The 12,880-nt window shown below is 34.4% G+C and overlaps 1 protein-coding gene across 1 annotated transcript in view; it reads left to right on the top strand.

Annotated features, from left to right (window-relative positions):
* LRRIQ1 (leucine rich repeats and IQ motif containing 1) overlaps positions 1 to 12,880 on the top strand; it is a 180,109-nt gene that overhangs the window by 143,578 nt on the left and 23,651 nt on the right. The gene's annotated exons all lie outside the window — the stretch shown is intronic.

Below are 12,880 nucleotides of genomic sequence, written 5' to 3'. Positions count from 1 at the left end.
CTAAAATATGAAGTTTAAATTGTGATTTTTATCATATAGTCAGAATTTTAAAATTGTGTAGGGCAAGCCAATAGTAAAATGGAATTAAATGACAAATGCATGCATTTATAAATGAAGGTTTGCTGTTGTTAAGATCAGAAAACAAACAAAAAAATTATTAAGCATTTCCTTGATCAAAAGAAAATTACAGTTGTAAGTTTAAAAACTGTAAGGGATTAAGACTAGCACGTAAATTCTAAGTACCAGGGAAAAGAACTGAGATTTAACCTACAGATGACCTGGACTTGTTTGTTCAGATGACAGTTCTAAAAGTGTGCAGGGAATATTCCTGTTTAATACAATTATTTGCCTCAAGCCTTGACCTCAGTGACTGTCAGGGACCAGATCTGAATTGGCCCATTCTCTGATATGGTGACATTGCTTTTGTTACCTCGATTGTGACCTCTGATTGCATGGTACCCTTGAGAGTTCTATGTAACAAGCGTAACTCCTGGTTCTTAGCCAGGAAAGTTAGTCTGCCTACATACATTTGTCAGCCCCCTTAGTCTGAGTTACATATGCTATCTATCCTGCCATGGTATAAAACTATGTTATTTTGTGTATATACATCTCTCTGAGTACTTTAATAGTAGCATTTCACAACTAGTGAAATATGCAAATTTTTTTCAAGTAAGGAGACGTTTGTGTGATCTATTAATTTCTCGAACAAATGTTCATTTATTTTCAAGCAAGCTTATTGTTTTAGTGCATTTTTAAAGTTATATATGCAACAACTTCTTACGTACATCTCTTTGTGTACCTCAGAGAAGTACACACTGCTTCCCATCCCCCATCTTTCTAATCCAACCATATCTAGGTTATAGAAAATTGATGTGGAGAGGTGGCATGGCTGAAGATAAGGTCTAGAGAAGACAGACTACTGGCTTTAAATCATAGCTTCACCATTGTCACCATGAACAAACGACTTAGTTCTTTAAACCTCCTCACTTTAAAGATAGGGAGCATCACTCAGAGTTTTTATAAGAATTAAATAAAAATTAATGTAATGTGAAGGGCATGTCACAACTTCCAGCACATATTGTCGTCTTTATTGTTATGATGATATTCTTTTTTTATATGCTTTTTAAAGGAGGGAAATCCATGAATATTCTGACACATAATGGATACAGGGTAGTTCTAGAATTCTTGTAATCACAGCATGAAATGAAGGCTGTTCCATGCACAGCAGCCCAAACAGAATAATTTGCATAGCTTTCTTCACAGTTTAACTGAAAGCTAGGATCAGAATCACTTGAAATCATTTGTTTGTCAGTCATGTGTTTAGACATGGTTTGGTTATTGGAAGTCAAATTATAAATAGGCAGTAGAGTTGGAAATTTAATTTAAACATTTTCATGCTGAGATTAGTGCTTTGTCCACCATATCAGTGGTTTTCAAACTTTATATTTTAGCAGAAAACCTCTTTCTTCAAATGAAATATTACCCCAAATTCAATATAGTGTGTAAAATAGCTAAGAGTACATCTGCTCTGGTTTAGGAAGTGGGTCTGATCTCTTGGCTATTTCCCATAGCAGCCACTAAGACACATTTGCAAAGCCTCCTAGGGCTTCACAAAGCACAATATAAAAATAGTGTACCTGATTAGTCTTTACCAAAGAATAATTCCCCTCTTATATACTCCTATTGAACCTAGAACAGACTTACTTGTGTCCTTAGTGCCTATCACATGCAGAAGTATCTGTTTAATAGCTATAACTAAAATGTCTTTATTCTGTATGCTGCTGAAGTTCAGGACTCTGTTGGTTCACTGCTAGATCCTCACCAATTAGCATAATGCCTGGCAGTATTAGGCACTCAATAAAAAAATAAAGCAATTCATGCAAAATGTATCAAATTTATATTAGAGTAACAATCAAAAATCACATAGCATAATTCTTGTTCTGGATAAGCTAATTTAATGATCCAAGATTGACTGTTAGGGATAATTACATTTCATACTATAGAATACAGTGTGCTAATAAAAATATTAATAATTGATTCATATTTCATTGATGCCAAGATATGCATTTTTTTCACATTTTATCCTCTCTGAACTCAGAATGCATCTCATAATAGATAGAAGCTTAGAAGTTGCTGTCAGCCAGGTGGTAGTTGACACATTATGTGAAAACCTTCAGTTGTCATTTTCAGCAAGATCAAGATCAAAGCATCATAAACACTATGAAATAATATAGCGCTCTAAACTTTGGAGAGCATTTAAATAGAGCTAATATAAGACTGGCAGATTCAAGTATGACTGGAACAGTTAGTTGTTAAAATACTGAAATACGTTTTTATCTTAAATAGCTACTTCCTTGAGTCTCTCCCCACTGCTGCCACACCAGGCACTATGGCTGCTTTAGCTACTCCCCTGGAAATCCCCTCCCAAGTCAATGATACTCAGTAATTAAAGGGCCCCTGAACAGTAGGGGCCCTCCAGAACTCTGTTCCAGTTCAGAGCCAGTGTCCTTTCTGATTGATGAGTGCTCCTGTCATAAAGCTTAAAAAGTTTTTACTATTACCACTATTACACATCAAGTTTTAAAATATGATTCAACTCTGAGATTAAGGCAAATGAATTGTTGTGATCCCTTAATTTTATAGATAAAGAAATAATGCTCAGCAAGGCAACATTACCTCTCCATTTCTGCAAACCTCCCATTCTGAACTGATGCCTTAAGTAATAGAGACAGAACAAGGTGGAGAATCTCAAATCCAAGCAAGTACAGGCACAAAATTTGTCAGTTTGAAAGATCAAGTTAAGATTAGTGAAATCCCAGTAAAATATAAACAGACAATTCATTCAAAGACATTCCCTCAGCCAGGGAAAGCCAGGGTATTCTTCCTGTTAGTGAAGTAGCTCATGTCCAAAATGCCTAGCTTGGAGCCTACAGATGAAGCTAAGGAAGAGCAAATGGCTAAATTCAATAGTGAGGAGACACACTGAATATCAGCACTCTCCTGCCAGCCCTGACGTTACACCCTGATGTTACTCTATGAATGGAATGACCCCTACAAGAGGTGCCTTTATAGACTATTCCTTAACTTCTTTCACTATTGTCAGAAGTATCTGTATTCATGCCATAATATGAACACTGAGAAAAGCATAGAAGGGAAAAGAGTAATTGAAGTAAAGGTAAGGAAAAATAGAAGATGAGTGAAGACAAAGTAGGAAATAATTGAAGAATTAAGAGAAATATTAAAAAACAAAATGACAAAATTATATGGGTTATGATATCAAATTAAGAAGAAACATAAAAGTATTCCTCCCAATACTATCCAGCCTCAGAAAGACACCATGAATTGTAGGAAAAAAATATGGATATAGTGACTACATCAAAAATTGTTTTTTGATAGAAATTTAAAAGTAACTCCTGACTCCCAAATCCTACATATGAAGGTAGATAAAATTGAGATCTGAACTTTCCTTCCCTGGTGGGAATGTAAAATAATTATGATTATATTAGTTAAGAAATATTCTGGTAGGAGCTCCAGACTAATTTTAATTTCTCAGCTCTACCACTTACTGTGTGTTGTTATATGTAATCTCTCTGGGCTGAAGCATTCTTATCTTTAAAATGACAATAATACTGTAGATTTCTCAGAGTCCTTGTGAGATAATGTACTGGAAGTGTGTGGACCTCTGCTGGGCATTTAAGTCCTCAGTAGAAAACTGTAACTGTTACTGCTGCTAGAATCTTACCTCTACCTCCAAATATCCCCTCCAGCCATATCAGAAATGTACTCTGTCACTACAGTTTATCACCTATTGGCCTTGGGCTGTTGAGCTTCTGCTTCCACAGTAATTAGAGATATCTGTTTCAGGCAATGTGGTGAACTAAACCTTTATATACAGCTCACCTAAGATACCGAATTTTTAAAAAATATTTTAAATACTTTAAATATTTTAAAATATTTTTTAAGTAGTTTAGGTTCATGGCAAAATTGAGCAGAACGTACAGAGAATTCTCATGTACCTCACATATGCGCAGCCTCCCTCACTATAACCAACCTTCACCAGAGTGGTACGTTTGTAACAGTCATTGACCTACACTGACACTTCATCACCCAAAGGCCATAGTTTGTATTAGGGTTCACTCTTGGTGCTGTACATTATATAGGTTTGGGAAAATGTATAATGGCCTGCATGCATCATTATGGTATTATACAGAATAGTTTCACTGCTCTAAAAATCCTCTGTTCTCCACCTCTTCATCCCTCCCACTGCCTTAAGCCCTGGCAACCACTTATCTTTTTACTGTCTCAATAGTTTTGTCTTTTCCAGAAGGTCACATAGTTGGAATCATGTAGGATGTAGCCTTTTCAGATTGGCTGTTTTCACTTAGTAACATGCATTTAAAGTTCGTATCTTTTCATGGCTTGACAGCTGATCTTTTTTTTTTGTCATTTGTTTGTTTTCACTGAATAATATTCTGTTGTCTGGATGTGCCACAATTTATCCATTCACCTACCGAAAAATATCTTGGTTACTCCCAAATTTTGGCATTTATGAGTAATGCTGCTATAAACCTCTGTGTACAGGTTTTTGTGTGGACATAAATTTGCAACTCATTTGCATAAATACCAAAGCATATGATTGCTGGATTATTTGGTAAGAGTGTGTTTAGTTTTGTAAGAAACTGCCAAACTGTCTTCCAGAGTGGCTGTACCATTTTGCATTCCCATAAGCAATGAATGAGAGTTTTGTTGCTCTGCATCCTCATCAGCATTTGGTATTGTCAGTGTTCTGGATCTTGGCCATTCTCATAGGTGTGTAGTGGTATCTCACTGTTGTTATAATTTGCATTTCCTTAATGACATAGGATGTGAAGCATCTTTTGATATGCTTATTTGCCATCTGTATATCTTCTTTGATGAAGTATGTGTTAATGTCTTTGGCTCATTTTTTAATCAAGTTGTTTGTTTTCCTTCTGTTGAGATTTAAGAGTCGTCTGTATATTTTGGATAGCAGTCCTTTATCAGATAAGTATTTTGCAAATATTTTCTCCCAGTCTGTTTCTTGTCCTCTCATTCTGTTGACATTATCTTTAGCAGAACAGAAACTTTTAATTTTATTGGATTCCAACTTATCAATTATTTCTTTCATACATCATGCCTTTGGTGTTTTATCTGAAAAGTCTTAGCCATATCCTAGGTCATATAGGTTTTCTTCTGTGTTATCTTTTAGGAGTTTTAGAGCTTTGCATTCTACATTTAGGTTTGTAATCCATTTTGAGTTAATGTTTGTGAATGGTGTAAGATCTGTGTCTAGATTTATTTTTTTGTATGTGGATGTCCACTTGTCCTATCACCATTTGTTGAAAAAACTATCTTTGTTCCATTTGCTCCTTTGTCAAAGATCAGTTGACCATATTTTTGTGGGTCTATTTCTGGGCTGTTTGCTCTGTTTCACTGATCTATTTGTCTGTTCTTTTGCCAATACCACACTGCCTTTTTTGCTATAGATTTATAGCAAGTCTTGAAGTAGAGTAGTGTCAGTCTTTCAGCTTTGTTCTTCTCCTTCAATATTTTGTTGGCTAGTCTAGATCTTTTGCCTCTCCATATAGACTTTAGAGTCAGTTTGTCAATATCCACAAAATGTTTTGCTGGGATTTTGTTGAATCTATAGGTTAAGTTAGGAAAAACTGAACTCTTGCTGATGTTGAATCTTCCAATCCATGAATATGCAATATTTATCCATTTATTTAATTCTTCTTTATTTCATGAGAATTTTGCAGTTTTCCTCATATAGATCTTGTATATATTTTGTTTGATTTATCCCTAAAGCCTTTAATTTTGGGGATGCCAACGTAAATGGTATTTTTTTTAACTTCAAATTCCACTTGTTCATTGCTGGTATATAGGAAAGTGATTGACTTCTGTATATTACCTTAGATCCTGCAACCTTGCTATAATCACTTTAATTTCAGAAGTTTTTTTGTTGATTATTTTAGATTTTTTTTTTTTTTTTTTTATGGCTGTGTTGGGTCTTCGTTTCTGTGCGAGGGCTTTCTCTAGTTGCGGCAAGTGAGGGCCACTCCTAATCGTGGTGCGCGGGCCTCTCACTATCGCGGCCTCTCTTGTTGCGGAGCACAGGCTCCAGACGCGCAGGCTCAGCAATTGTGGCTCACGGGCCTAGTCGCTCCGCGGCATGTGGGATCTTCCCAGACCAGGCCTCGAACCTGTGTTCCCTGCATTGGCAGGCAGATTCTCAACCACTGCACCACCAGGGAAGCCTAGATTTTTTAATATAGATGATCATGATTCAATTTTTTTTAATTCAATTTTTAAAATAGGTATAGGCCTATTCAGACCATCTATTTATGCTTATGTGAGCTTTGGAAATTTGTGTCTTTCAAAGAATGGGTCCATTTTGTACAGGTTTTCAAATTTGTGGGAATAGAGTTGTTCATAGCATATCTTTATTATTCTTTTAATGTCCATGGGATTTGTAGTGATGTCCCCTCTTTCATTTCTGATATTGGTAATTTGTGTTCTTTGTCTTTTTTTCCCGTAGTTTTCCCGGCTAGAGGTTTATTGATTTCACTGACTTTTTCAAAGGACTAGCTTTTTGGTTTCAGTGATACTATCTATTGATTTCCTATTTTCAACTTCATTGATTTCTTCTCTAATTCTTATTATTTTTCTTCTGTTTACTTTGAATTTAATTTGTTCTCTTTTTTCTCATTTCCTAAGGTAGAAACTTAGATTATTGTTTTAGATCTTTCTTCTTTTCTAATATATGTGTTCAATGCTATAAATTTCCCTGTAAGCACTGCTTTTTCTGCATTTCACAAATTTAATAGGTTGTGTTTTCATTTAGTTCAAAGTTTCGTTTAGTTCAAAATATTTTTGAACTTCTCTTGAGATTACTTCTTTGACCTATGTATGATTTAGAAGTGTTGTTTAATCTCCATGTACTTTGGGATTTTCCAGTTATCTTTCCAGTATTGATTTCTAATTTAATTCCATTGTGGTCTGAGAGCAGACACCTTATATTATTTTTGAGGCTATATTATACTCTTAAAATTAAAAGTATTATATCTTCCTGGTTAAATGAACTTTTTATCATTTTGAAACAACACTAATGTTTAGAAATGTTTAGGAAATATTTAGTAAATTTAGGGGTTTTTTGTTTGTTTGTTTGTTTTGCCCTAAAGTCTATTTTGTTTTATGTTAACATGACAACACCAGCTTTCTTTTGGTTAATGTGTTTGTGGTATATTTTTTCTATCCTTTTATTTTCACACTTATTGCACCTTCATAATTTAAGTTTGGCTCTTGGATTATTTTGCTTTAATCTAGAAAAAATTGTTATATGCTAACTGGGTTATTTAACCATTTACACATAATGTAAGAACTGACATATTTGAATGAATATCTTATCTTATGCTTTCTATTAGCCTGGATACACTGTGTTCTTTTTCTTTACTTTCTTTGCTTCATTTTGGATTGAGTACTTCTTTTCTTTCTATTGTTTTCTTTTTATTAATGTGGAAATAATATTATCTGTATATATTCATTTTAGTTTTTACTCTGGAAATCATAACATATGTAGTTAACATAATCTAGAATTAACCAATCTTTTTCTCTTCCTAGGGAGTATAGGAATCTTAGAACATTTTAACTCAATTCAGCTCAATTCTGAATTATATAGTAATATTTCTCTGTATTTTACTTGTGACATTTAATTTCACAAGATATTATTGCTATTTATACTGTCAATTTTTGTTGATTTTACCAACATATTTCATATTTATGAATTCTTTCCATCTTCTTGCAACATGGATCTTTCATCAGGAATTTCTTGTGAAAAGGACTGTCCATTTAAATAAATTTCTTTAATAAGAGTTTGCTAGTAGCAAACTCAGTTTTTGTTAATATGAAAATGTCTGTATTTTGTCCTTATTCTGGTGAATTCCAGTTTGGCAGTAAATTTCTTTCATTCATACAAATTTCAGATCATTGAAGATATTTTACTCTCTTCTGCCTTCTCATGTTGCTCTTAAGACATTAGCTGTCAGTTTAACTGCAACTTTGTTGAAGATAACCTGGCTGCTTTTTTTCTCATTACTTTAAGATTTTCTTTTTTCTGCTGTAAATAATTTTATTCTTATGAGTCTAGCTGTGGATTTCTTTTAAGATTTATCCTGTTTATGATTTACTCACCTTCTTGAATCTATGGGTTGATGTCTTTCATCCAGTTCAAGAAATATTTCAGTCATTATCTTGGATATTGCCGATGCCTCATGCTATCTTGCCAATCCTCCTAGAACTCCAATTAAACATAACTTAAATTTTCTCTAGCTTTCTCTATATATTTTTATTTTTAAGATGTTTCATCTCTTTGCTCCTCTGCACTAGATTCTAGATAATGCCTTCTCACATATTTCCAAGTTCATTATTTCTTCAGCTTTGTCTGATCTGCAAGTAAACCTGCATTATAGATTTTAATTTTGATTATTTTGTTTTTCATTTCTAAAATTTATATTTGCTTTCCTCAAATCTGCCTCCCCTGCGTTTTTCCAGAGATGATGTTTTCAGTTCTGCCAGGTATATAGAGGTGCTATCAGATTGGGATCATGTTACAATAAATTCACATCTTAAGATTACTTTTTAAATTATATTCTGAATTTATGGTTTGTCTTAGCAGAAGAACTGATTTATCCCTCTTTATTTCCCCAAATGGAAGTTCTGTATCATTTTTAGCCCTTCAACTCTTTCATTATTTCTGTCCAAATTTACTTCTGTATTCCAATATCATAAAACTCATATAGCCCTTTTCTGCCCAGAAGTATTTCTGTACTTTGTTTCACCAATTTTACCTTTCATTTCCCTTCTATGTACTTACTATAAGCATCTTTCCTAAAGCCAAGGGATCATATACTACTGAAAGATTTCCAATATATGGAAAAGCAATAGTAACCAGAGTTGTCTTTCAATTTATTTTACTTTGTTGGAATATATGTTACTAAAACATTGCCTATCATTTTTGAATGATACAAATTTAATATAACTTGGTGTGGTGGAGAGAGAATTGAATTAAGAAGCAGAAAATTTGGTCATTACCACTTTAAATCTCAGTTTTATCAGTTGTAAAATGGGAATGATACATGTCTTGCCAATCTGTGAAGCAAAATTATGAAATCAGCTACTTCCCTGGTGATCCAGTGGTTAAGACTTTGCCTTCCAGTGCAGGGGGCACGGGTCGATCCCTGGTCAGGGAGCTAAGATCCCACATGCCTTGTGGCCAAAAACCAAAACATAAAACAGAAGCAATATTGTAACAAATTCAATGAAGACTTTAAAAAATGGTCCACATCCGGGACTTCCCTGGTGGCACAGTGGTTAAGAATCTGCCTGCCAATGCAGGGGACACGGGTTCGAGCCCTGGTCCGGGAAGATCCCACATGCCGCGGAGTAACTAAGCCTGTGTGCCACAACTACTGAAGCCCGTGTGCCTAGAGCCTGTGCTCCACAGCAAGGGAAGCCACCGCAATGAAAAGCCCACGCACAGCAGTGAAGAGTAGCCCCCATTCACCACAACTAGAGAAAGCCTGTGCACAGCAACGAAGACCCAATGCAGCCATAAATAAATAAATAAATTTATTTTTTTTAAAAAAAAAAGATCCACATCAAAAATAAACCTTTAAAAAAAATTATGAAATCATTTGAGTACTATAAATAAAAAGACTACTACCATTTTCTTGTTTCTGGTGGACACAAACCTTTGAAATGGCAATTTTGATATTTGATCCAAGGTCTGCATGATTTCAAGACTTTTTTTCTCTCTCTGCTTTAGAAAATGACATGTTTCTTGGCATAAGGATTATTTGTGCTTATTCACATAACACTTGTCCTAAAATCATAGCCACAACCAGGCAAATTTGACACATTTTTAGTCCTAGAATGTTGTAAGTTAGTATTCCTTAAAACTACTGCATAGCTAATAAACAATAATTACACACCTGTGGTTACTAACAGCATTCCCACAAAATGAGTCAATCAAAAAGATGGGATAAAGTACACACACGCTTAAACAACAGTTCATAAAGCAAGAATGATTCATTCTATAGTTATATGTGCCCATTATTGGTAATTCATTTTTTTAAGTTGCAAAATTAAAGTTTTTCTATGTCAAGAACTCTGAGAGCTTGAGATTTGATCCTACTTTCAGGTAGAAAGGTAGCCTGACATTATTTTATGAATGCTGGCAGAAGATACAAGACTCCTAGGTCAGGGACAAAGGGCTTTATTATTTACAGCATAGCAAGCAGCCTGAACACTAGAATATTTGTGTTGGTTCCCTTAGCCCCTCAATTTCCACAGGACTAACATGTAGGAGTCCAGGTGGATACTGAGGTAGGTTTATGTCTCAGTTGAGAAACCCCAAGCTTAGGAAGCTCAAATACTTTATAACGGGTTGTAAATTAACTTGCATTTTGTACTGATGAGAAAACATTATCTTTTACTGGACAGCTAACAAATCTGCCCTTTGCTTCAAAGGAGAAACTATCTCATCTTATAAGGCTGTTTGGTATACAAATGGTTTTGAAAAAATAGTCTGGAACAAAAAGCTAGTTAGTGCCACACTTCCTGGATGTTCAGAAATGGAGAACTGTGTCACAACACTACGACCTGGTCAGTTTTGAATGTGAAACCAATGACTTACTTCTCCTTTCCTTCTATCAGAATTCAGACTAAAGCAACCATATAGTAATGGTTAAACTAACTAACTATTATGTCCTACTTACTGTCTATGATTTTGAGCGTTCAACTTGTAAAAATTTTCTCTTTATAAAATTGTTTTCTTAATTTGAAAAGTAAATTCAAAAACTAAGCCAAACCATTTACATTTAAGTTTAAAAGAAGAAGACAAAAAAGGGGGGAAAAAATCAGAGTTCTACTATCTTTTAGGTCAAAATATGCTGTTTTATAATTCTTTTGTAGCACAGAAGCACATGTAGCTAAAAATTAGTTTCTCAGAGAGCATAGACAAAAAATATGCTTTAAATAGTCATAAGTTTATTTATTCTTCAAATGTGTGAAAAAGCTACTCTTCATAAAGCATTTACTATAGGTAGAGTACAGCATTCTAGAACACTCTGTTTTTTGACCGATTCATACATAATTTCCTATGCCTAGAAGGTCTATTGTTCTTTTTTATTCCCATAATTTAACATCTGAATAGGTTTAGTAGAAATTTACAAATTCCTCTGAGACCAAATATGGAAAATTTTATCTCAAAATTATTCCTTATTTTCCAAAAGTTATCCACAAGAGAAAAATAAATTCTGTGTTATTTATTACAGCTGGTATATTGAGAACATTTTAAATGTCATTTATTTCCATATTCAGAATCTGACATTAAGGGGAATTTCATGGGAAAATATGGCTTCTTGATGAAATGGAAACACTGTGGGCTTTGGACTCAGCCAAACGAAGGTTCAAATTCATACTACTCTTACATAAGCTCAAAACTTTTGTTTCATTCTCCAGAAAAATGGGGATAATTATTGTTTTCTTCCAAGGATATTGTAAAGACACAATGAGATATATAAGGTCTCTCGAGAGTATTCTGGTTGCTCAACAAATTGCATTCTATCCTCTTTTCTCCTGAGGCAGCCACCTCAAAATATTAAGAATATATCTTAGACATCAATTTCTTAGGTATAGACATTTACTAGAACTCTTTATCATATTGTTTTTTTTTACTAGCCTAAGGATAGGGTATTAGTCTTTATGTATTTACTATAGCTACACTCAGAGATAAACTCACAAATGAAAATGCATTTCTTTCATAATAAAAACACACAACCTTTTTTTAAGTGAGAAAACTGAAATTCAGAAAAGTTAAGTGATTTACCAAGGATGCAACAGCTAGTTAGCGACAAATCAAGAACCTTCCGCCAAGTCTTATACATGTGCCCTATTCACTATATTGCTAATACTAAGCAACCAGTGAGTTTAGAGTTGTTTGAGACCACAGCTGAGTGCTTTCCATGTTCATAGGAGTTAAGAATGCCCACTAACATATTCTTCTGAGTTATAGAGCCAGAAGACAGAAAGAATTTCTTAAGTCTCTACAGAAAAATGCCAGTACTTTTGGTCATGTGAATCCTGAGTAAATCTCAGGTTTATAACATTAGGTAACAATCTAAAGTAGTGTGTGTTGTTTTTTGGAAATTAATAGCTAATTTCATAAATAATGCATAATGACAGTAAACCAGGTTCACTAATTTTTTTCTTCTATCAAATTTTATGTTTACTACATCTACTGAGTTACTAATATCGGTTATAGTTCAGTTTTATGATTTTATCAATCGTATTTCTTTTTTTTAATAAATGTATTTACTTATTGGCTACGTTGGGTCTTCATTGCTGCGCGTGGACTTTCTCTAGTTGCAGCGAGCAGGGACTACTCTTCTTTGCGGTGTGCAGCTTCTCATTGCGGTGGCTTCTCTTGTTGTGGAGCATGGGCTCTAGGCACGCGGGCTTCAGTAGTTGTGACACATGGGCTCAGTAGTTGTGGCTCATGGGCTCTAGAGTGCAGGCTCAGTAGTTGTGGCATACGGGCTTAGTTGTGCGGCATGTGGGATCTTCCCGGACCAGGGCTCGAACCCGTGTCCCCTAAATTGGCAGGTGAATTCTTAACCACTGCGCCACCAGGGAAGCCCTATCAATTATATTTCATTTCTAGAATTGCTACCCATGTTTTTCAAAACTTCCTAATTTTACTAGTCTCTTATTGCTTTAATGCCTTTTAAGATCTATTTTTAGGTATGCAGATACATAATGTTTTGTGTATTTTATCAAATTAAAGATGCTTATTTTTAATTCT

The sequence above is a fragment of the Eubalaena glacialis genome, chromosome 11, assembly GCF_028564815.1.
Source record: "Eubalaena glacialis isolate mEubGla1 chromosome 11, mEubGla1.1.hap2.+ XY, whole genome shotgun sequence".
In the NCBI taxonomy this organism is placed as follows: domain Eukaryota; kingdom Metazoa; phylum Chordata; class Mammalia; order Artiodactyla; family Balaenidae; genus Eubalaena; species Eubalaena glacialis.
The sequence above is the reverse complement of the archived record's forward strand: the minus strand, read 5'-3'. Positions and strand labels throughout refer to the sequence as shown.